The sequence below is a fragment of the Rosa rugosa genome, chromosome 3 (assembly GCF_958449725.1).
Source record: "Rosa rugosa chromosome 3, drRosRugo1.1, whole genome shotgun sequence".
NCBI lineage: Eukaryota > Viridiplantae > Streptophyta > Magnoliopsida > Rosales > Rosaceae > Rosa > Rosa rugosa.
In genome coordinates this window covers 21,767,583-21,792,290 of record NC_084822.1, presented here as the reverse complement: position 1 = coordinate 21,792,290, position 24,708 = coordinate 21,767,583, and the positions used below count along the sequence as shown (strand labels likewise).

Sequence of the window (24,708 nt, the reverse complement as noted above, 5' to 3'; positions counted from 1 at the left end):
TCTCCGCTAGCTGTCAAATGAAAGACAGGGCGTCAGAGGGAGCCCGCGCTGGGCGGTCTTCACTTCTCCGATGCCTAAGTCAGTCGATGCATATAGACAGCATAACAATAAATGAGTATTAAATGCGTAATTAATGAGGAGAGAGAAGAGAACCTTTTATAGGTGAGGATAAGGCTTATCTTCACTTCGTTTTCGATGTGGGCCTTATGTGCTTTAGTTCCCAACGTCAGGAGCTTCTGATGCTATCTTGGCACGGCGCGTGGCGGCATGTTGGCGGTGATCTGGGGGCAATCCGAGGCTCAGGCGGTAGCTCGCCTGGCTGTGTATCCGTAGGCTATTCCCTTGGTGGGAATCAGTACCTCTGGCGGTACCATGAGCGTAGCTCATTATAGCTAATTATTCTTGCAAATGTACATGTATGTACAAGTCCCCCAAGTCCCCAGTCAAGGAGGGCAATCTTGGTTGGGGAGTTGCTCAGCGGTTTGAAGCGTTACCTTCCGCTAGACTTGCAATAGCATAATTAGCGTCAGTTCGTTGTCAACCATGGATTTACTGAGCGAACGCTTTATACCCTTTCGGGTGGGCCCTTGCTAGCCCCCAGGGAGTCCCCCACTCCCCGGCTAAGATGGACCTCCAGATGGTCGGTAAATTGTTTGTTGAGGGGGAGCTGCACGGAGTAGAGGGTGTTGGGTAGCGAGCCCAATCTTTAGTACCCAAGTGGCGGGGGTCAACGTGCCTGATCAGGGCCGTCGTAGACTGTTGACAAGTCCCCGTGTCCCGTAGGGACGGCCTGACCTTAACGCCGCGTGGCGGTCGTTGTCAGAGTGAGGCGTAGCCTCGGGATCCGCCGCTGGCGGAAATCCCCCCGCTGGTTGTAGCAGGAAGCAGCGTCGCGGAGACATGCCTGGCGGTTTTTTATTGAGCGCTGTTGTGCTCAGCAAAGCACGGATTTTGCAAGATGGAAAGGGAGTTTCGCTAGAGATGTCGTGTAGCGGAAGATGTCCCGCTTCCAGGGTGACAAGGGAGAAGTTCCGCTAGCGGAGTTTCGCTTAACGGAGACTTCGTCACTTGAAGATGACAAGGGAGAAGTTCACCTAGCGGAGTTTCTCTTAGCGGAGACTTCGTCACTTGAAGATGGCAAGGGAGAAGTTCCGCTAGCGGAGTTTCTCTTAGCGGAGACTTCGTCACCTTGAAGATGGCAAGGGAGAAGTTCCGCTAGCGGAGTTTCGCTTAGCGGAGACTTCGTCACCTTGAAGATGGCAAGGGAGAAGTTCCGCTAGCGGAGTTTCGCTTAGCAGAGATTTCGTCACCTTGAAGATGATAAGGGAGAAGTTCCGCTAGTGGAGTTTCGCTTAGCGGAGATTTCAACACTTGAAGATGACAAGGGAGAAGTTCCGCTAGCGGAGTTTTGCTTAACGGAGACTTCGTCACCTTGGTGATCTTCCCCCCTACCAGTTACTTCCTTTAGACGCTTCGTCTGAAGGTGGTCGACACGTGGCTGGCCTCTAAAGGGTTAGCGTGTGGAGGCGTGCCTCCTCAGGCTGGCCGTCTTCTCGCCATTAATGCGAGTAATTATGGATTTTGTAACCGAGGCGACGCCTCGGTTAATCCGGAGAGTAAGTGTAGACGTGGGACACGTGTACGGCTGGTGCGTGATGTCGTTTTTGAGCGGACGACCTAGAATTCTTTGACGTTGACATAAAAAGGGGGGAACCTAGCGAGATTTGACACTTTGTGAAAACTTCAAACCTGAGTCGTCGTCTTCAAGCTCTGTTCATCTGCGATTTGTGAAGAGAACTCCGGGGGACGAAATCTGTTGAGTTATCAGACCTTGAGGACGAAATCTTTACCGGTGAAGACAAGCGCTCCCGATCAGACCAGAGTTCGTGTTGAGGTTGGTATCTCGAATCCTACTCCTATTTCATTGGATCTGTGTTGTTTCTGGGTTTTGTTGTTTTTGTGTTGGGGTACGATCTGTTCTCCCCCGGTGTGTTCTGAGGGTGTAAAGTGAGGTTTGAGGGTATGTTTATGGTGTTTTGGCAGAGAATTTGTGTTTACTGATTTGCTAGATGGTCGAATCTGGGTTGAGTGTTTGTTTGTTCTTGTTTTGGAATTTTCTGGGTAATTGTTCTGGAGGTTCTTTGATGCAACTGATATAGGGATAGGTTAGATTGTGTGAACTGACTGATTCGGGTTTTAGGGTTTGGGATGGCTAACGTCATAGAAATTTCAAGCAGTGAGGACTCCAGGTCTGACGTGTCGTTCAGCGTGGCGGATAGAATTTTTATTGACTCGTTGCGTCCGTCTGCCCATGCAGGAACCTCACTGCCAGAACCGCTAGAGATCGAGCCGCTACAAACCATACCCTGGGAAGTAACTATGGGTCGTGCTTCGCGTCCAGAGAGTTCTAGGGCAAGGGAGGCTGCCGCTGCCCAAAATAGGCTTGACGAGCGGCTAGCAAGTAACAGCGCTGCCAGTGGCTCCGCTGACGGGGGAGAGGTGGCGGGGGAGGATACGGAGTCAGCGTGGGTCCTCCCCGATGGCACCCCCATTGACGAGGCGGGAGGGCTGATGACCATTGCCGCCGTCAACCGGTTGAAGCGATGTATCGGTTGTCGGTTGCCAGGCGTGGTTAAACTTTGTCCGCCGACGGTGGACGAGAAGGCTTCGATTCTTCCAGCGGGGTTTGCCGCCGTGCACGAGGCGATCTTCCGCCAAGGAGTGACATTCCCGCTACTGCCAAACGTCCAAATCCTGGTGTGCGAGTTTGGCATCGTCTTTGGGCAGATCTGCCCCAACATGTGGCGGTTGATGATGGCGCTGAACTCGCTATGGCGCTTGTCCGGCTGTGAGGGACCAACTGTGGCGGAGGTGCTGCACTTTTACGAGCTGGTGTATGTGAAGTGCCAAGGTTGTAGAGGGCAGGCGAACTTGAGCCGCCGCCAGGGCGCGCCCAAGCTGATCGAGAACCTGAAGGACTCCATGTCTTACTGGCGGGGGACCTTCTGTGTTGCCACGGCGGGGTGGGAATATCAAGCGGGGTCCAACGAGGGGGAGCCGACGTTTAGGATTAAGTCGGAGTTTCAGCCTATCCGAGGTTGTTTGTCGGTCTCCGCTGACCAAAGTTGGCGATTTTTCTTGTGTGTCCTTGTAGTATACTAACGGTTACCTCTTTTTTGTAGCGGGCCTGCGCTATAACCTAACTCGTGAAGAGGAGTGTCGTGTGGCACGTGTCAGAGGCGGTTGGTGGAATCGCAACCTGTTGGACCTTCGTCTCCTCACCAGTTGGGAGTTGTTGGTAGATCAACAATTGACGCGTGGCATTGGTAAGCAATCTCCGCCATACTGTGCCTTCGTTCAGTTTGTCTCTGACAGGACCCGCCCCAGATTTCACCCTGAAATCCGAAGTGGCCCTGCGGGGCCCACTTTAGAAGAGATTCTACCAAAAAATTGGCGGAACTTCCCCTAAAAGTAGGCTACCCAAAACCTGTAGGAAAACATTTACACTTCTAAATCATCCATCCTAAATCTTCTGGAGCCATCTGCTCCCCAAATCACAACTCTAATTTCACAAATATCAGTCTCAACCCAAAAACAATATTAATCCCATAGGTTATCAGAGCAATACTAATCCACTAGGTAACAAAGAAAACAGAAATAGAATGAGTACGCGGAAGCAATGCTGTTGGCTATGCCTCGACTCCATGTACGCCCGACCTCAACTAATTTCGCCTGCAAACTGGGCATTTGAAACCGAAGGGCCCAGGGGAAAAGTATTGAAAAACACGTTAGCGTGAGTGGATAAAAATAAATAATTTAATATGAATAAAACAAAATAAAACTTCATACTTTCCCACATTTTTTGATATATATAAAATCCGGATGCATGCAACATTTATAAAACACTTAAGAAAATAATCCGAAAAACGTTGAACTCCAGAAAACCGACTAGCCCCGCTAGTCACAACAACAGAGTAAAAGATTGAAATTTCAATACTCGAAAATATAAGTCCAGCCCCGCTGGTTAAGGAAACTCAGACTAGTCCCCGCTAGTCAAAAATAGTATAAGTAGGGGAAGATGATAGCCATACGAATAAGCCACTCAGGCTTGGTTGGGTGATAGCCTCCCAGGCTAAAGAACTCCCATAATTCCCGTAATATACCCTTACGCCACTAAGTGTAGCGATAGGATACTGGGCTACAGAATTACTGTCACAGAGACAGTAACATGCGCCACAAAGGCGGAAGGGCTACGGTGATCCCATCACCGCGCCACAAAGGCGGAAAATCAATGCTAGCATGATAAAATCACCCCTCAGTATGGCACATGGAAACATAACCGAAAATCCAGTAAATCCAAAATACATAAGGCTTCCCCCATCTCTCGTAAAAGAATTTCCAACGACGTGTCCCACACGCCAAAAGTATCTCCAAATCAATAGCAAAAAGGCGAGAAATAATAATAAATCGTAATCCCCGTAAACCGAAACAAAACAAATTCTAAAATCATCATCAAGGCATTCCCAATGCCAAAATCGAAAGTTGATAAATAAATAGGTAAGATCAATAAATCAACGGCGTGTCCCCTACGCCAAAATATTCTCGGGTCAATAACGAATAAGCAAGGAAGTTCAATAATGAACTAATATTCAATTCTGGAAAATACCCTGGAAAATACTTTATTGAAAAACAACATAAATCATAATTTCGAATCCAAGCATAACAAAATTAATATCCAAAAGTCATAACCGAGATAATTCATAATCAATCTCAGAAAATCATTATTGAAAGCAAAACCACGAGATAAACCGAAATAAATTTCCGAAATCCATTCGTATGCTCGAAAGTAATATATTAATTAGGTAAAGCATTAATTCAAGAAAATAAACGCATGCATCATTATTTAAAACAAAAGTCCACTCACAGTACTATTGGGCGACCACGCAAACGAGTTCCTTCATTTAACAGTAGCTCGCGGCATTGCCCTGAACACAATTATATTTCCGTAAACGACAATCCGATAAAATATTTACGAACCTAAACGAAACCCGAAAATCCCTATCTCCATTACTTCTCAAATTCAACCCAAATCTCTTCCACAACACCAATTCCTCAATTTATATATCCCACAACGAAAACGAGGGAAATCCGACGGCCGGATTTCCCACAATTCAATCACAAAACTTCAAACTTCGGAAATTCACAAATAATTCCAAACCCCTCCAAAATTCACCAAACTTCACATACAAGCTCTACAACAATTCTACAATTTAATGGGCTAAAAACTGAAATTAAAACACTGCCGTACACGCCTCCACGCTGTGGTGACCCGAAAGGGGGGTCCCACAGCGCCGCGACTCCGAGCCAATGAGGAATCGACATGTCACGAATGGCATCTCGATAGCTCATCAACCCGAAACCGCAAGGCCTTTTGAGTTTAGGTTGTTGGTTTACAAAACACTTTCTTGGACAAATCATTCTAGCAACCTAACAACACATTGTCAAAAGCGGAATTCGAAATGGGCTAAGAGTTTTGGGCTTGCAATCGGAGCCCAATTTGGAAAATAAAACGGATCACTAAGTAACTACAAGTATGGGAGACGCGCCCCAGGGTTACGGGTCTCCCGGAATTTTTTTGTAAACGAGTAGGAAATAAATAAAAAGTAAATAAACTAGCTACTACAAAATCCGATTAAGGACCAAAACCTTCTTTTGATAAAACTAAAGAGAAATGCGCCAAGCCGTGCCATGTGCCTCCCCTGTACGCTTCCCGACCACATGCTCGAAACCTGCACACTATAGTAGGGGTGAGCTTTCGTCCTCGCATGCCCAGTAGGGGCCGACCCAACCATGCTAGGTTTGAAAAAATAATATACTTGAAAATATTTACTACATAATATTGTGCACGTTTATCGAAAAATGCTTTAAGAAAAGTGGCAACCACAAACATTCGTTTTCTTTCATTAAACATGTGCAGTATGCTTCACACACTTGGAGCTCCGAGATACTTACCTGCCGGCTAAAGTAAAATAAATCAGTGACCGATCTGGTTCGTCCTGAGTAAGAGAACCAGCCAACTACTTTGTAGTCCTTGTGACTACAAGTAGCGAAAGTGTCCATTTCCTGGCTCTGAGTCTCCTATGACTGGTTCACTGTCTGTACTTACCTTTCCCCGACAAACATAGGAGCACAGCCCCCTCCGGAGGTTCACGGTTATCGACACCGTGGGATCCCTAGGAATCAACGCGTCTAGGTCCCATTCACTTTCAGGTCACAAACATACAAAGGGTACAGTATCTCAACATGCAAGTCTAGCCTCGGTTTTCGCAATCAACAATTATCAGCTCTGAAAACACATGTATCACGAGGCATCGACTGATGAACAACCAAAAACGTTCTTGCAGGCAACATACTATCATAGTATAGCATTCCACATATACTGAAAAGCCTCTAACAAGGAAGGGACAGCTCACCCTACCTGGAATTGGAGTGCTTGCCCACATTCGGGTTCGTTCTCGACTTTCAACACTTTGTCCACTTCCAAATGCACACGCTCGGGTCCTTTATAATAAAATTAAACCAATAAGTAACCTGACTTCATTATAACTCAACTAACCGAGCAACCAAAACATTTACTTAATTTCCTTATAGTCCATCGGATTATCCTTTAATCGAAAAATGATCTAGAACTTGTGTTTATAGAATTTTCCTTTAGTTGATAAATTCTATTATCCATTCCCAAACAATCCAAATCCAAATGATATAGCATTTGAATCATTTAGGATATGGTGATTATACTTAGCACCTGCACCTTCATTTCTTTACCCTTTTTACCTTAAGAAAACAAATGGCAATTTCCATTCCCGAACAATTCATTTAACATAGTAAGCTCATTCGGGATATGGTGATCACACTTCTTCCCATACTAAAATTTCGGTCAACCGGTTTGACCTCATTTTATTTAGCCTTTAAACCCTAAGCTATTAAATAGCAACCACCATTCCCGAATAATTTCATTATACAATAATTCCGGGATATGGTAGGTTTGGAATATTTCTATTCACGGACCTTAAATTGAACATTCCACATATTAATTCACTTATCCAAAACCGGTCCATTCTTATTTATAATTTTTCTCATGCAATTAGCCAAATCACCGCTTTCATAATTAAATCAACAAGGACAATTTCCTATCAATTCCAATCCACTCAACAACATATCCATATCACCATTTTAACACTTTCCCATTCATGAGGCTACAAACAACAGATTACAACCACCACAGTTTCACCAACAATAGATTCAAAACCCAGACCCTTACCATTTCTTCTTCTCCAAACTGAGGGCTAAATCCAATTGCTGCAATCCAGCTCCAACAATTGCTTTGGGCACCTAACAGATATGACAAGATCAACAGTCCAACTCTTAACCAAATTCATTCCAAAACCGAGTTCTTGAATCCTTACCTTTCCTCAATACAAATGGAACTGACCCAGCACTTCTCTTCTCCGAAGGCTTACAATTTTGCAGACCTCCCTTCCTCCAAAACCTCCAGAACACATATTCCAAAATCCTCACAGATTTCAAATTAAGAAATCGAGTTAGGGTTCTCAATCTAGATCAAAGTAGAAGCCTCACTAAGAAGAAGGGATAGAATCCATCTTACCGAACGAAGAGAATAAGCTGGTGGTGCTCACGGTGACGCTAGGTTGGCTCACGTGCCAGCGGTGGCGCGTGAGACGCGTGCGGGGGCTCTGGCCGAAATCGGAGGCTGAGGGTCTATGGCTTTGATGCATCGTGAAGCCTTGATTCCAGCTACGGAGGTTGTTTAGCTCGATCCGAGCTGGAGAGTAGAGAACGAGGGCATGCAGGGCCGAGGCCTCCGACGATGCTGGTACGGCGGTTTCCCGACATCGACGAGTGATGATGCTCACGGGTTTCGCTCTTCCTTGTCCACTGAGTCGGACGGTGGTGTCAGTGTGGCATGGTGATGGTCGGAAATCGACGAAGGAGAAAGGGCAGTGGTGTCGCAGCTTTTGGTGGTCGCGTGTGGAGGCTACCGGCGATGCATGTCGGTGATTCCGGGTGGGTTTTGGTCGGGTTCAGGTGTTGCGTCGACTGGTGGAAGTGATGTGGTGAGATGGTGGCCGGAGATGGAGTCTCCGGTGATGGCAGAGGGAGAACGAGAGAGAGAGAGCGAGAGGTCGGGGGAGAGGGAAGGAGAAGGACGCGGCTGCAAGGGAGAAATGGGACTAGGGCTTCCAATTTTTTTCTATTTATAGTTGTGTGCGTGAAATACCAATTTTGCCCTTGCGACGAATTACGAAACTCTCCTAGCTAATTTCTTTCGGGTTTTGGGCTCGGGACTTTTCTTTCATTCGCTTTTCGTCTGAAACTTCCTTAATTAATTCTTGACTTCATCTTAGGCCCAAAACGAGGAACTCTGGCCCACACTTAAATCATGAGGCCCAAATCGTAATCTCGATACCAAAATAATTTCCAAAATAAATTCCTTCACTTAAATTACCTTGCGAAAATCTTATTGGCGAAAAATTACATTCTAAAAATTAAACAAAATTTTCGGGGGCTCACACTCTACCCCCCTTAAAATAAATTTCGTCCTCGAAATTTACCCAATGTATGAATGAGAGAGGTTACTTCTTTTCACCTCGGGCTCGAGTTTGCACAAGACATTGTTTTACCTTCCTCTGATACTTTTTGAACCTTTACCATTCACATGGTACATCTTACTCCACTTATGGGGACGACCTCATCAAACTCTATAACCATTTGTTTTTTCGCAAATTGCACTTTTCCTCTATCACATTGTGTGTGTATGTGCAAACATTTGATTTCATTGTCTCATCCAACTCCTCTGAGCTCAATGCCATATACAAAGACATTATAATTTTAGCCTTTCCGAATAATTCAAAGAGTCTTATAACAAATCGGGGACTAACACTTAGTCAACCACTAATCTCAATAACCACATACTGCAAAGCAGTGGCAAATCCACTCGTCGACCTCATTTCCACAACTAAATGACCAACATTTTAGTGTAAGAATCCTCAAGCATTACTTGTAAACAATTCGCATGGAATGCCCCGTCACACATTATCTTACACAACACAATGACATTCGTAAAACTTTCACAATTCGTGCTTCCATTAATTTCATATCCCCATTCCGGAGCTATCTTTATCAATTCAGTAAGTGTTCCTATCATACGTTCCATAGGATACACTTTATTCCGTGAATCTTGCTTCTTTTCGATAAGCAACTCGCTGAATAGCAACTTCGTTGCAACCATGCAATAATCGCTTACTTTTCAAAATCACCGAAAACAAATCGACGTCTACGCTCAATTCCCATTTAACGAGAGTATAAAATTACTCGGGAATTTGAGCCTTAAATATAAGTGGCAACCAAGGAGAGAAACCGAGCTTTCTCCATTGGTCAACCTAAATAAGTTTCGTAGAGCGTCACTACAAATGACACGTCAACGATGTCATCGCTGTCGTCCGCCTCGTAGTTATCAACGATCTTGGTTGTCATACCTCATGCACACTTATACGTAGCTTAGCGGATACTGTTTACTCCATGGACAAACAATTGTGGCAGCTTGTACATATGACGTCGAAACCAAGCAAACGATTCAGTAAATTCGATGTCACATTGTGAAATCGCAACACCTAAGTACCTACAACACGTCATGAGACACCAATCAATAGGTCGCTTGGCATTGACCAAACAAACCGTCCAATGCTCAAGGCATCAAGTTGCAACAATACTTTTCGCTAAGTTTCAACGAAATTCGAGGATCACCAATCGAAGTTGACTCCTCGAGATTTGTAAAGTTCGTAGCATTTCCATTAACGGTCTCGACCTTGAACTATCATTTCTATCATACGAACTCGTTTGATGTCAAAACTCAAAAATCAAGTCATAAGCGCTCCTTCAATTTTTGGTCAAGCCAAAATAGTTGAATCGGTTACAAGCACTTTATTTTCTTGTGTCCTCGTCCGACAACAAGAAAAAGTAATTTCTAAATATTCTCCTTTAAAGTAATCCTTTACTTTCGAAATGGGTGCCCTGAGTAAATCCGAAGGTGAACTAACATTCTTTCAACCACCAGTTTACATAAAAGATAACTAATGATAAGAGAAAGCCACAACGAGACTAACATTTCAAGTTTCCAAGAAGTTGGAAAATAATTTTGAATGAGTTCACTACTAAAATTTTGGATATGCAATTTCAACCAAATCAAGATCAGTAGGTTCGATGTAGAAATGCTGACTGAGACCGTCGTCAAAATTTCAGAAATTTAAAAGTAGTAGAGGTCGGATAAAACTAAATTTCGAGTAGTTGCGGAGACAAAATAGTAAAATTCTTGGAATTTCAATTTTTTTTTTTTTTTTTTTTTTTTTTTTTTTTGCTTGAAAACAGAATAGGGAAATTGTAAACTCTCCTACTTTTCGAACAAGATTTGTTGGCACAAACTTTTTGGTAGGTAAGGAAATAATTTCAAATGCATTTTGCTGAAACAGCCTTGAAGATAGTTTTGAGTTTGTTTTCAAAGTCTAGGTTGTAGAATTTTTTTGTTTTTTTTTTTTTTTTTTGTGTTTTTTTTTTTTTTTGTTTTTTTTTTTTTGTTTTTTTTTTTGAAGAACCCAAAATGTTCGAGCTTTGTAAAACAGAACACTTTAGTAAGGAAAACTTGATTGTTTAAGGTGTAGTCTCTTGACTTATGAGGAAAACATTTTAGTAATGCAAGAGACGAAAATCAACTTTTGTAGTAAGAGGCAAGAACGTAAAACAGTTAATGTAAACTCCTGGTGTGGAAGAAATGTTACGAATTCCTTGTCTCAAAAGCAAACACGTGAGGTAAATGCGCAATTTGTCACCTAGATTTTTGAACTTTTCAATTACGCCTTGACGTCACCATTTCAGCGTCATTCTAACCACGTAATCAAAGTTGTCTTTCAAGAGTGTGCTACCAACTTGTCTACGTTCTGAAATTCGTAGCGTTATTGACTTCAAAGCGATCAAAGATTCCTTGAAGTACAGAAAACTGGCTGCTAAAGTTATAATCCTTTAAAGATCTTTTCTTGACCATTCTTAGAAACGTTGCTAGTGATCCTACTAAATACCAGTACAAGGTCGTGACCTTGTGATCTCAAAGCATACTAACATTTCCAAGTACGTTGCTGGTTCCGCAATCATTTATTTTCCCAACAATTTCCCTGATTATAGGGAACATAATTTCTCAACTCTATGCAGACCAATGACAACTCAAGAATAGTTTATGTGACTCCACTGGTCTTTCCTGAATTTCTGTGCTTCCCCACAAAGTAATCTTGTCAGCACAACAATACAACATTAGAGTTTCCAAAGCAACAAAGCTTCATATCGTTCCACCAATTAACAACAAGATTGGGGAGATGCCAAGCTCAAGCAATAATCAATTTCATGTTTGTGTTGCCATTACAAGTTTCCCTATCAATCCACCACTTGGGAAACACTTGAGTGGTGTCTACCTCACTCGAAAATCACACTTTCTTTCCGTAGAGCATCGATGGGGAACCGCTGCAGTCGGGCCATCGCTCGGAAGGAAGAAGAGGAAATCGAGTGAAAATACGAACACCACTTATCCAAATGACTATATAGGGGACATGATCTCACTTTTACTCAATTTTTCACTTTGCTCCACACAACACTCTATATTTTTCAATACGTGCAACAATATATGTAGTACAACAACTTTAATCCATCAATAAAATTTACTGTATAACACTAGCATGGGGGTACACAAATATTCCTTTCAACTTCATCTCTAACTTACTTTTCCGAGTATCAACTCACCGAATATAACTTCGTTAACTCCTTAATGCTCAATCCCCTAATAATTTACCCAACACTTTATCCAATTTTCATACTTACTACCTTTGGAGCGTTTGTGGTCGAGTGGCATCATGACGGCATTGGCAATTTAAAATTTAAACCAAACTTTAAAGCACCACAAGGAAACAAACAAAATTCTTTTTCCAGGAACCTCAAATGTATCTTTACTTTTTAAATCCGTTGGAAATTCTTTGAATGACTCGGAAGTAGCCTCAATGAAAAATATTTGCAAGCGAAATAAGGCAATAGGGTATCCTCCGGGAAGAATAAAATAAAGGAAGGACGTCGAATTTTTTTTTTTTTTTTTTTACCAACATACTTTAAAATGTCCAAGAAATTCGAGCGTTTTGCCCAACCAAATTCGACACTTGAAAAAAATTATGACAAGGGTTGCAGTTTTGCAAAAACGATTTCGAAAGTATTTCGGAACCTAGAGCTCTGATACCACTTTACTGTGGTGACCCGAAAGGGGGGTCCCACAGCGCCGCGACTCCGAGCCAATGAGGAATCGACATGTCACGAATGGCATCTCGATAGCTCATCAACCCGAAACCGCAAGGCCTTTTGAGTTTAGGTTGTTGGTTTACAAAACACTTTCTTGGACAAATCATTCTAGCAACCTAACAACACATTGTCAAAAGCGGAATTCGAAATGGGCTAAGAGTTTTGGGCTTGCAATCGGAGCCCAATTTGGAAAATAAAACGGATCACTAAGTAACTACAAGTATGGGAGACGCGCCCCAGGGTTACGGGTCTCCCGGAATTTTTTTGTAAACGAGTAGGAAATAAATAAAAAGTAAATAAACTAGCTACTACAAAATCCGATTAAGGACCAAAACCTTCTTTTGATAAAACTAAAGAGAAATGCGCCAAGCCGTGCCATGTGCCTCCCCTGTACGCTTCCCGACCACATGCTCGAAACCTGCACACTATAGTAGGGGTGAGCTTTCGTCCTCGCATGCCCAGTAGGGGCCGACCCAACCATGCTAGGTTTGAAAAAATAATATACTTGAAAATATTTACTACATAATATTGTGCACGTTTATCGAAAAATGCTTTAAGAAAAGTGGCAACCACAAACATTCGTTTTCTTTCATTAAACATGTGCAGTATGCTTCACACACTTGGAGCTCCGAGATACTTACCTGCCGGCTAAAGTAAAATAAATCAGTGACCGATCTGGTTCGTCCTGAGTAAGAGAACCAGCCAACTACTTTGTAGTCCTTGTGACTACAAGTAGCGAAAGTGTCCATTTCCTGGCTCTGAGTCTCCTATGACTGGTTCACTGTCTGTACTTACCTTTCCCCGACAAACATAGGAGCACAGCCCCCTCCGGAGGTTCACGGTTATCGACACCGTGGGATCCCTAGGAATCAACGCGTCTAGGTCCCATTCACTTTCAGGTCACAAACATACAAAGGGTACAGTATCTCAACATGCAAGTCTAGCCTCGGTTTTCGCAATCAACAATTATCAGCTCTGAAAACACATGTATCACGAGGCATCGACTGATGAACAACCAAAAACGTTCTTGCAGGCAACATACTATCATAGTATAGCATTCCACATATACTGAAAAGCCTCTAACAAGGAAGGGACAGCTCACCCTACCTGGAATTGGAGTGCTTGCCCACATTCGGGTTCGTTCTCGACTTTCAACACTTTGTCCACTTCCAAATGCACACGCTCGGGTCCTTTATAATAAAATTAAACCAATAAGTAACCTGACTTCATTATAACTCAACTAACCGAGCAACCAAAACATTTACTTAATTTCCTTATAGTCCATCGGATTATCCTTTAATCGAAAAATGATCTAGAACTTGTGTTTATAGAATTTTCCTTTAGTTGATAAATTCTATTATCCATTCCCAAACAATCCAAATCCAAATGATATAGCATTTGAATCATTTAGGATATGGTGATTATACTTAGCACCTGCACCTTCATTTCTTTACCCTTTTTACCTTAAGAAAACAAATGGCAATTTCCATTCCCGAACAATTCATTTAACATAGTAAGCTCATTCGGGATATGGTGATCACACTTCTTCCCATACTAAAATTTCGGTCAACCGGTTTGACCTCATTTTATTTAGCCTTTAAACCCTAAGCTATTAAATAGCAACCACCATTCCCGAATAATTTCATTATACAATAATTCCGGGATATGGTAGGTTTGGAATATTTCTATTCACGGACCTTAAATTGAACATTCCACATATTAATTCACTTATCCAAAACCGGTCCATTCTTATTTATAATTTTTCTCATGCAATTAGCCAAATCACCGCTTTCATAATTAAATCAACAAGGACAATTTCCTATCAATTCCAATCCACTCAACAACATATCCATATCACCATTTTAACACTTTCCCATTCATGAGGCTACAAACAACAGATTACAACCACCACAGTTTCACCAACAATAGATTCAAAACCCAGACCCTTACCATTTCTTCTTCTCCAAACTGAGGGCTAAATCCAATTGCTGCAATCCAGCTCCAACAATTGCTTTGGGCACCTAACAGATATGACAAGATCAACAGTCCAACTCTTAACCAAATTCATTCCAAAACCGAGTTCTTGAATCCTTACCTTTCCTCAATACAAATGGAACTGACCCAGCACTTCTCTTCTCCGAAGGCTTACAATTTTGCAGACCTCCCTTCCTCCAAAACCTCCAGAACACATATTCCAAAATCCTCACAGATTTCAAATTAAGAAATCGAGTTAGGGTTCTCAATCTAGATCAAAGTAGAAGCCTCACTAAGAAGAAGGGATAGAATCCATCTTACCGAACGAAGAGAATAAGCTGGTGGTGCTCACGGTGACGCTAGGTTGGCTCACGTGCCAGCGGTGGCGCGTGAGACGCGTGCGGGGGCTCTGGCCGAAATCGGAGGCTGAGGGTCTATGGCTTTGATGCATCGTGAAGCCTTGATTCCAGCTACGGAGGTTGTTTAGCTCGATCCGAGCTGGAGAGTAGAGAACGAGGGCATGCAGGGCCGAGGCCTCCGACGATGCTGGTACGGCGGTTTCCCGACATCGACGAGTGATGATGCTCACGGGTTTCGCTCTTCCTTGTCCACTGAGTCGGACGGTGGTGTCAGTGTGGCATGGTGATGGTCGGAAATCGACGAAGGAGAAAGGGCAGTGGTGTCGCAGCTTTTGGTGGTCGCGTGTGGAGGCTACCGGCGATGCATGTCGGTGATTCCGGGTGGGTTTTGGTCGGGTTCAGGTGTTGCGTCGACTGGTGGAAGTGATGTGGTGAGATGGTGGCCGGAGATGGAGTCTCCGGTGATGGCAGAGGGAGAACGAGAGAGAGAGAGCGAGAGGTCGGGGGAGAGGGAAGGAGAAGGACGCGGCTGCAAGGGAGAAATGGGACTAGGGCTTCCAATTTTTTTCTATTTATAGTTGTGTGCGTGAAATACCAATTTTGCCCTTGCGACGAATTACGAAACTCTCCTAGCTAATTTCTTTCGGGTTTTGGGCTCGGGACTTTTCTTTCATTCGCTTTTCGTCTGAAACTTCCTTAATTAATTCTTGACTTCATCTTAGGCCCAAAACGAGGAACTCTGGCCCACACTTAAATCATGAGGCCCAAATCGTAATCTCGATACCAAAATAATTTCCAAAATAAATTCCTTCACTTAAATTACCTTGCGAAAATCTTATTGGCGAAAAATTACATTCTAAAAATTAAACAAAATTTTCGGGGGCTCACACACGCGCCACCAACAGTGGCAGCGCGTGGGCCCCACGCGCCACCGGTAACCACCTCCGATGGCCACCAAAATTTGGCAGCACCATCTACTCAACAAACCCAACCTCTTTCTCAACTACAACAAGTTCCAATTTTACCTGGAAGAGCTCCAATTTGGCCGGTGAAAAATTTCCAGAAATTCCAAGAACCCTAGAAATTGAAATTGTTAATTCGACCTCTACACTGCAAATTGAAATGAAAGACCTTAGGGGAAATGATCTATGTCAAAAACCGAACCTTCGATGCCAGTTAGGTGGCCGGAGGCTGCCGGAATCGGAAAATATCGGCGTTGACTCAAAACTGCTACAGTGACCGTCCTCTTCTTCTCGTTGCTGCACCTTCCACAGTTCATATTAAGCTACGAAACGAACCCAGAAATGAAGAGAAGGAAGAGAGCTTTCCAAAGACATCTTACACGTAAAAATCCGTCGCCGGATGGAGGAGTTATGGCCGGAAGAACGTGAAGAGGTCGGAGAGGAAGAGAGAATCGGGGAGAGAGAAGGGAGAGGCTCGGTAAGTTTCCGAAAATGGAAACTTACCACAGTAACTCGGCTATTTATAGAAACTTACTATGAACAGTAACTTTAGTATTTCGCTTATAACTTTCACATACGAACTCCGATTTTTACGTACCACATATGCACGCGCTCGGTTTAACGTCCTCTACAACTTTCATGAAGAACATTTCTCAAATTTTGACCCGAATAAAAAGTCAACTTTTAGGGCCACTAAAGTTACCGAAAAAGAGTAAAAATAAATCAAATTGTCGTTTACTGTCCAAATGACTAGTAAACCGGTGAATTAAGATACGGGATGTTACATTCTCCCCTCCTTATAAAAATTTCGCCCTCGAAATTTCATGCTGGTTAGAAAGAAAGAACACACCAATTGATTCAAAATACCACAATCTCAAAACTTACCCACTCTAACTTAGATTAAGCTTTCATTTTCGCAACCTCAAATCAACAACCACAGAAACTCTTATGATCCCCACTACAAAAGCAATGAAGACATGCCTATAATCCAAAATTATCAACGTCCAAAATCGATTCACTTGTCTTGTTAAACCATGTAGCACCATAAACTCGCAAGTACATGAATTCCGGTGTAAAAGAAAATTCATTTCAATGGTTAGCTCAGATAACACATGGTATTAACGTCACAAATCACCCTGTTAAAATTATAGCATTCATAACCTTCTCACAAAAGTCGCTTAATGAAAATCCAACCCATTTACCAACAACATTGTGATAACCATGCCACAAGATGGTCACTGCTAATCAACAATTCCAAAAGACATCACTTCCTTAGCTACCACAAGACAGCACTTCCTTGTTTGTGCTTAAGTTCCTAATCGAAGGTCGTTCACGTAAAGGTCTCGTAGTTGTCAAACATACAAAGGTCGACCTCAAACGAACCTATAAGTTCTTAACCAAGTAGATTATGGGGCCACTACACTTCCACTGCGCTACTCTGATATCTGACTAAAATCATTAGTCCAGCCTTGAGATGACGTTCCGAGCCGACTAAGAAAACTCATTTGATAGCTACCATACTGGCCACACATATAACACCTCACTCAAAAACTTTTATAAATACGATAATGTGGAAAAACTTTTCTAAATCAAATCTGACACAAGAAATTTACTATTTACAAATGCCTCCGATCAAAACTGCTAATAATTCTTACAAGTTAGTACTCGCTTAACTACCACGTCATGTACCACATCCTCAAAAATCCAGTGCAAGCAAGAATTATAACTACTAACTCTACTCCAGCTCAATGAATCATATCCGGAAGAAGATGCATCCCACTCAAGTTGTTTTTAGCCGAAGCTACACTTCTTTAATAGTCATAGATCTAAAATCTGGTTGAATCCATGTCGTTCTCGTTGATCTCTGTTGCCCCAATTGATATTCTTAATCCATATACCAATGTAATTCTCACAACCGAAAACACCACCATCCGTATTATTAAATACTTGATTGGAATTCTGATCAAACTGAAATAAAATAACTTCCTTAGATAATTAGAAAAACTCTCTCTCATAACTGCTCCACCAGTCCCAAGTAGAACATTTCCAACCATCTGTCCGACATCACCTAATAACAATTCTACTACAGGTATGACATTATAGAAAAGTTCTAAATTCTGTATGTGTCAAATCCTCTAATGGACACATACCTCTAATGGACTATGATGCATCAAACAACACTAGAAATTGTTCCAAATCTGATCCAAAATCTGACCAGCAGGAAAGAAATTCAACATTTGAAAAGAAAAATCCTCAAGCTGGAATCTGGTCAGAGGCAACAATCCCCACAAAATTCACAGCATCCCTTGTTGACTCAACAGTTCTAAAGTACAAATATACCCTCAAGCATTACCAAAAAGTCTTATCCGCTACTAAGCAAAAATTTGCAAAAACTCTTTTGCTCAAAACAACCTGGGGAGAAAATCGAATAATAGGCCAAATGGAAAAGCTCAAAGTCAATTAATTAAACAAATAACACTTTGCGTACCACAGAAACGAAAATCTAATTCTCAAGACAAGAAAATGAGATATCAAAAAAGTTCATTATCTGATGTTACAAGAATCACCAAAAATCAGTCATGTCAAACAACGTTGAACTTGCAAGGACTAGAATATAGTCAACTCTCCTTATTTAACTTAAGGCCAATGCTGATAAAGGACGACGGTCCTTACCGAAAAGAGGATAAGATAACCACGAATCCACTTCTCGAGCGACGCTTAACTTATAAAATTTCAGCTACAACAAGAATTCCTATGACTTTCCTGTGCTAACCAAAATTGTACCAAAAACTTTTCAAATCTTCTCATCAAGAATTAATCCAATAACATAACTCAATCATAGTAGCTCAACAATTAGTACTTAAATATCCATTGAACCCTTGATAGAACATAAGCCCAATCAATTTATTCCAACTCAACTCCTATTTCCTGTTCAAGTCGTCTTACCTTTAGATAAGTGGTGACCGGATTTCATTCATACCAACAACTTCCTATACATTTCCAATTAAAGGTCACCACGGTGGCAAAGTTCGCTCAATTCCTCCCAAGGAATCCATTACGTATATTCGATTCAAGCAATAATCAATCCCCCAAGGTAGCTAACACAATTCACAAGATCTTTCCTGAACAATCCTTTATATATATCATAGGACACCCGTCCAACATCTTGTAGCACACCAAACGATATCCGGATCCGAATGTGGTCCCACCACAATAATGATCCAATTTCCTCAAAGTAATCAACACTAAAGTACATCACTTAAAGTATGCTACAATACCTTCCACCCAAAATAACAAGAGTCCTGGTCAAACCTTGACTTAAAATATTTCCGGAACTAACTGAAAACTTATTTCCTTAAAGTTATTCCACCAACCGCTAATATCATATCACAACCCATCCGTCAGGCAAAACTTCCACCAAGAGCCTATCACAATTCAACCTTCAAGGCTCCATAATTCAAAACTCGAATCGAATTCCATATCACATAGTAATTCCGTTCGAACTTCTATGGACACCCAAGAAGGTCATTACCGCTATTCCCCAAACTTATGTGTAACTGTTTCACTCAAAAGCGGATAACCAAGGACACCCATTTGCATAATATCACGTACGAAGAGTTGATTCCAACTCTCCCAATTATTTACCGACCAAAACAGTAACTCTATTATAAAACCTTAAGCATTCTACCAATCTCTAGAACTTCAAACACATAACTATAAAAACCCACTCATGTTCATCTCCCTACTCGATACCATCCAAGACTCAGGTAGACAAAACTATAAGTTGTGGTATCTAAAGTCAATTTCTTTTATTCCGAGCAAAACTATGCTCATACACCCTGGTTAGGTCAACGACCCAAATCGACAATTTTTAAAAAATTTCATTCTATTTAAAATTCTCATTTACTGTTATCTCTTCCCACTTACCAACATCAGTGACCATAGCCACTTGAAAACACAGCCTCTAGACATAACAACCCAGGACATCTCTTCAATTTTCTCTGTTGTCTACTGGAGAGTGATGCGCAATGATGCCGACATAAGGTGTCCAGTTGAGATACATTCCAATGTGGATTCTCTATAAATGATTTCCAACAATGAGATTCACAAAGAATCTCCATCGAATTCCAGTAATATTCCTCATGCCGCTCACAGAGTCGATCGTATCAAGTAACACATTCTCCAAAACTCAATTCAAGGTTAGAACCATCATTATTACTAATTTCAATTCTCCAAAACCGGATTCTAAAACAGTTATAATACTCAGAGACAGCCCAAAACAATGGTCGTTCATCTCTACCAATAAAGTACAAAATAAAACTCCGGTCTGGCACCTTAACCATGCCCCAACAACTTGTCGGCATCGAGGAAGGGATAACCATAACATTTCCTCGAATCACATTTCATAGCACAACTCGAATCTGTAGAGTAGCCTTACTCTACCAATACCAGGGAAAGGTGCATATGTAAGAAGACCAATACGCAGCGGAATCCCTAAGAGGTCGGCGTACAAGAGGCATAGCACCAGAAGAAAACCAACTAGCTTTGTACCTTACACACTTGATGAATACCACAGTACCGAAGAGTACACGATGGGGAACCACTGCAGTCGGGCCATCACTCGAGAGGTACTGGGCAACACCAAGCATATAAGGTAACAGAATAGAAACGAGTCTACAGAACCTAACAACCTAATGCTCTGATACCAACTGACAGGACCCGCCCCAGATTTCACCCTGAAATCCGAAGTGGCCCTGCGGGGCCCACTTTAGAAGAGATTCTACCAAAAAATTGGCGGAACTTCCCCTAAAAGTAGGCTACCCAAAACCTGTAGGAAAACATTTACACTTCTAAATCATCCATCCTAAATCTTCTGGAGCCATCTGCTCCCCAAATCACAACTCCAATTTCACAAATATCAGTCTCAACCCAAAAACAATATTAATCCCATAGGTTATCAGAGCAATACTAATCCACTAGGTAACAAAGAAAACAGAAATAGAATGAGTACGCGGAAGCAATGCTGTTGGCTATGCCTCGACTCCATGTACGCCCGACCTCAACTAATTTCGCCTGCAAACTGGGCATTTGAAACCGAAGGGCCCAGGGGAAAAGTATTGAAAAACACGTTAGCGTGAGTGGAAAAAAATAAATAATTTAATATGAATAAAACAAAATAAAACTTCATACTTTCCCACATTTTTTGATATATATAAAATCCGGATGCATGCAACATTTATAAAACACTTAAGAAAATAATCCGAAAAACGTTGAACTCCAGAAAACCGACTAGCCCCGCTAGTCACAACAACAGAGTAAAAGATTGAAATTTCAATACTCGAAAATATAAGTCCAGCCCCGCTGGTTAAGGAAACTCAGACTAGTCCCCGCTAGTCAAAAATAGTATAAGTAGGAGAAGATGATAGCCATACGAATAAGCCACTCAGGCTTGGTTGGGTGATAGCCTCCCAGGCTAAAGAACTCCCATAACTCCCGTAATATACCCTTACGCCACTAAGTGTAGCGATAGGATACTGGGCTACAGAATTACTGTCACAGAGACAGTAACCTGCGCCACAAAGGCGGAAGGGCTACGGTGATCCCATCACCGCGCCACAAAGGCGGAAAATCAATGCTAGCATGATAAAATCACCCCTCAGTATGGCACATGGAAACATAACCGAAAATCCAGTAAATCCAAAATACATAAGGCTTCCCCCATCTCTCGTAAAAGAATTTCCAACGACGTGTCCCACACGCCAAAAGTATCTCCAAATCAATAGCAAAAAGGCGAGAAATAATAATAAATCGTAATCCCCGTAAACCGAAACAAAACAAATTCTAAAATCATCATCAAGGCATTCCCAATGCCAAAATGGAAAGTCGATAAATAAATAGGTAAGATCAATAAATCAACGGCGTGTCCCCTACGCCAAAATATTCTCGGGTCACTAATGAATAAGCAAGGAAGTTCAATAATGAACTAATATTCCATTCTGGAAAATACCCTGGAAAATACTTTATTGAAAAACAACATAAATCATAATTTCGAATCCAAGCATAACAAAATTAATATCCAAAAGTCATAACCGAGATAATTCATAATCAATCTCAGAAAATCATTATTGAAAGCAAAACCACGAGATAAACCGAAATAAATTTCCGAAATCCATTCGTATGCTCGAAAGTAATATATTAATTAGGTAAAGCATTAATTCAAGAAAATAAACGCATGCATCATTATTTAAAACAAAAGTCCACTCACAGTACTATTGGGCGACCACGCAAACGAGTTCCTTCATTTAACAGTAGCTCGCGGCATTGCCCTGAACACAATTATATTTCCGTAAACGACAATCCGATAAAATAATTACGAACCTAAACGAAACCCGAAAATCCCTATCTCCATTACTTCTCAAATTCAACCCAAATCTCTTCCACAACACCAATTCCTCAATTTATATATCCCACAACGAAAACGAGGGAAATCCGACGGCCGGATTTCCCACAATTCAATCACAAAACTTCAAACTTCGGAAATTCACAAATAATTCCAAACCCCTCCAAAATTCACCAAACTTCACATACAAGCTCTACAACAATTCTACAATTTAATGGGCTAAAAACTGAAATTAAAACACTGCCGTACACGCCTCCACGCGCCACCGGCAACCACCTCCGATGGCCACCAAAATTTGGCAGCACCATCTACTCAACAAACCCAACCTCTTTCTCAACTACAACAAGTTCCAATTTTACCTGGAAGAGCTCCAATTTGGCCGGTGAAAAATTTCCAGAAATTCCAAGAACCCTAGAAATTGAAATTGTTAATTCGACCTCTACACTGCAAATTGAAATGAAAGACCTTAGGGGAAATGATCTATGTCAAAAACCGAACCTTCGATGCCAGTTAGGTGGCCGGAGGCTGCCGGAATCGGAAAATATCGGCGTTGACTCAAAACTGCTACAGTGACCGTCCTCTTCTTCTCGTTGCTGCACCTTCCACAGTTCATATTAAGCTACGAAACGAACCCAGAAATGAAGAGAAGGAAGAGAGCTTTCCAACGACATCTTACACGTAAAAATCCGTCGCCGGATGGAGGAGTTATGGCCGGAAGAAGGTGAAGAGGTCGGAGAGGAAGAGAGAATCGGGGAGAGAGAAGTTAGAGGCTCGGTAAGTTTCCGAAAATGGAAACTTACCACAGTAACTCGGCTATTTATAGAAACTTACTATGAACAGTAACTTTAGTATTTCGCTTATAACTTTCACATACGAACTCCGATTTTTACGTACCACATATGCACGCGCTCGGTTTACCGTCCTCTACAACTTTCATGAAGAACATTTTCTCAAATTTTGACCCGAATAAAAAGTCAACTTTTAGGGCCACTAAAGTTACCGAAAAAGAGTAAAAATAAATCAAATTGTCGTTTACTGTCCAAATGACTAGTAAACCGGTGAATTAAGATACGGGATGTTACAGTCTCAGTCTAAGTCGCTTCGTCCTTTTTTGTAGAATCTCCGCCGGGTAACAAAGCGAGCCGCGACGCTTTCGCCAACGCCATGGATCGTGCTGAAATCGACAACTTCTTGGAGAGTATGTATGCCTCCGGGCTGGCGGCTCAGCATACCGGCGTCAATTCGGACACACTAGCGCTAAGCCAGTCCGAAGTCCCCGTGGTGCTGCCTATGCCACACCACTCTCATCTTGGTAGCGATGGCTCGCCCGTCGTTCAGGCGGGGACTGGTATGGCTAGTGGGGCTGTCGGCGGGAGTAGAGGCTCTTCTGCAGCCGTGCCACCATTGCCGCCGGCGCGGGGCACACAAGGACAGAACGGTGACGCTGGCGGAGACTGCCACCATTGCAGGGTTGGAGCCACCGCCAAAGGGCTCACGGCCTGCTCCTGCTGAAAACACAAGGGTGCTTCAGCGAAGGCGCCGCCAAAATGACCTCCCTGACGAGGAAGAATGGGACGATGTGGAGACCGTCGGGGCCCGTCAGCAGAAGAGGGCTCGACAGGTTCCGCCCAAGGCGCCGGTGGTTGCTGAGAAGGAGGTGCCAGCGAGCGATCTGGATTCGTTCTCAGCATACGCAGAGTTCATGACCGACGATGAGCGGGAATTTCTTTATCACCTCTGCGAGCGGCTCGGGTTTGGCGGCCTAGCGGGGATCGCGCGGCCAACTACCGTTGACCAGTCGCCATTCAGTTCGGCCTTTGGTCATCTGTCGGTTGGATTGCACGAGGTGTTCCTGGCGGCGTCGAAACAGCCCCGGGTTGAGCGGGAGCTCAGGGAAGAGATCCAGGGTCTCCAAAGAGAGCTGAGGGAGGCTAAGGACAGGCTAGCGGACACAGAGTGGCACCTGACCAAGGCGGATTGCAATGCTGTGGATGCTCGCGGCAAGCTGGCGGTCGCTGTCGAGCGGGATTTGGAGCGGAATAACCATGTCTGCAAGCTGGAGCAAGACATATCCCTGCTGCAAGATCGGCTGGCTGCCAAGGATAAGAAGGTTGAGATCCTGTAGCGGGAGTCTGCCGCTCGACTTACCGAGGTAAAGAGGCTGGAGGGTGAGGTCGCCCGCTTGGGAGCTGAAGGGAGCCGTGCTGCGGCCGCCGCTGTGGAAGCATTCAAGCAGTCGGCGGAGTATAAGAAGGCGCTGACGGAGGCGGGAAAGGCTGGTGCCGTCGCCAATTTGGAAATGTTGAAGCAAAAAGGCGCCATCGACTGGGTGAAGGCGTCCCAGCCCAACCTGCCGCCAGCTCAGAATGCCTCGCCGACGAATGGTGTGATCCTCGTCCAAGCTGAAGGCGCCCGCTCGGGTAGCGGAGAAAGCGGCGCACGTCCGGCGGATAGTTTCCCAGCGGACTCCTCCTACCCAGTCGGAGGCTGTCCCGTGCTGGATTCCTGGCGGCCCATACCCGGGCGGATGGTACAATAAAGACTCCTAGTCCCACCGCTCGAGGGTCTAACCAAACAAGCAGCCTAAATCCGCCGCCGCATGCCGAAG

The 24,708-nt window shown here is 43.1% G+C and overlaps 3 long non-coding RNA genes across 3 annotated transcripts; all 3 read right to left on the bottom strand.

Moving 5' to 3' along the window:
• Positions 1–5,341: 5,341 nt before the first annotated feature.
• LOC133740534 (uncharacterized) lies at positions 5,342–7,649 on the bottom strand. Its single transcript, XR_009861280.1, has 4 exons — positions 7,467–7,649; positions 7,322–7,392; positions 6,479–6,561; positions 5,342–5,796 (listed from the first exon to the last, which is right to left on the bottom strand). It is a non-coding gene; the product is annotated as an uncharacterized LOC133740534 (long non-coding RNA).
• A 4,681-nt stretch (positions 7,650–12,330) lies between these two features.
• LOC133740572 (uncharacterized) lies at positions 12,331–14,683 on the bottom strand. Its single transcript, XR_009861311.1, has 4 exons — positions 14,501–14,683; positions 14,356–14,426; positions 13,513–13,595; positions 12,331–12,830 (listed from the first exon to the last, which is right to left on the bottom strand). It is a non-coding gene; the product is annotated as an uncharacterized LOC133740572 (long non-coding RNA).
• Positions 14,684–20,576: 5,893 nt separating this feature from the next.
• On the bottom strand, positions 20,577–22,856 carry LOC133735816 (uncharacterized). The gene is made up of 4 exons (XR_009859269.1): positions 22,599–22,856; positions 22,460–22,511; positions 21,966–22,026; positions 20,577–20,780 (listed from the first exon to the last, which is right to left on the bottom strand). It is a non-coding gene; the product is annotated as an uncharacterized LOC133735816 (long non-coding RNA).
• Positions 22,857–24,708: the final 1,852 nt, after the last annotated feature.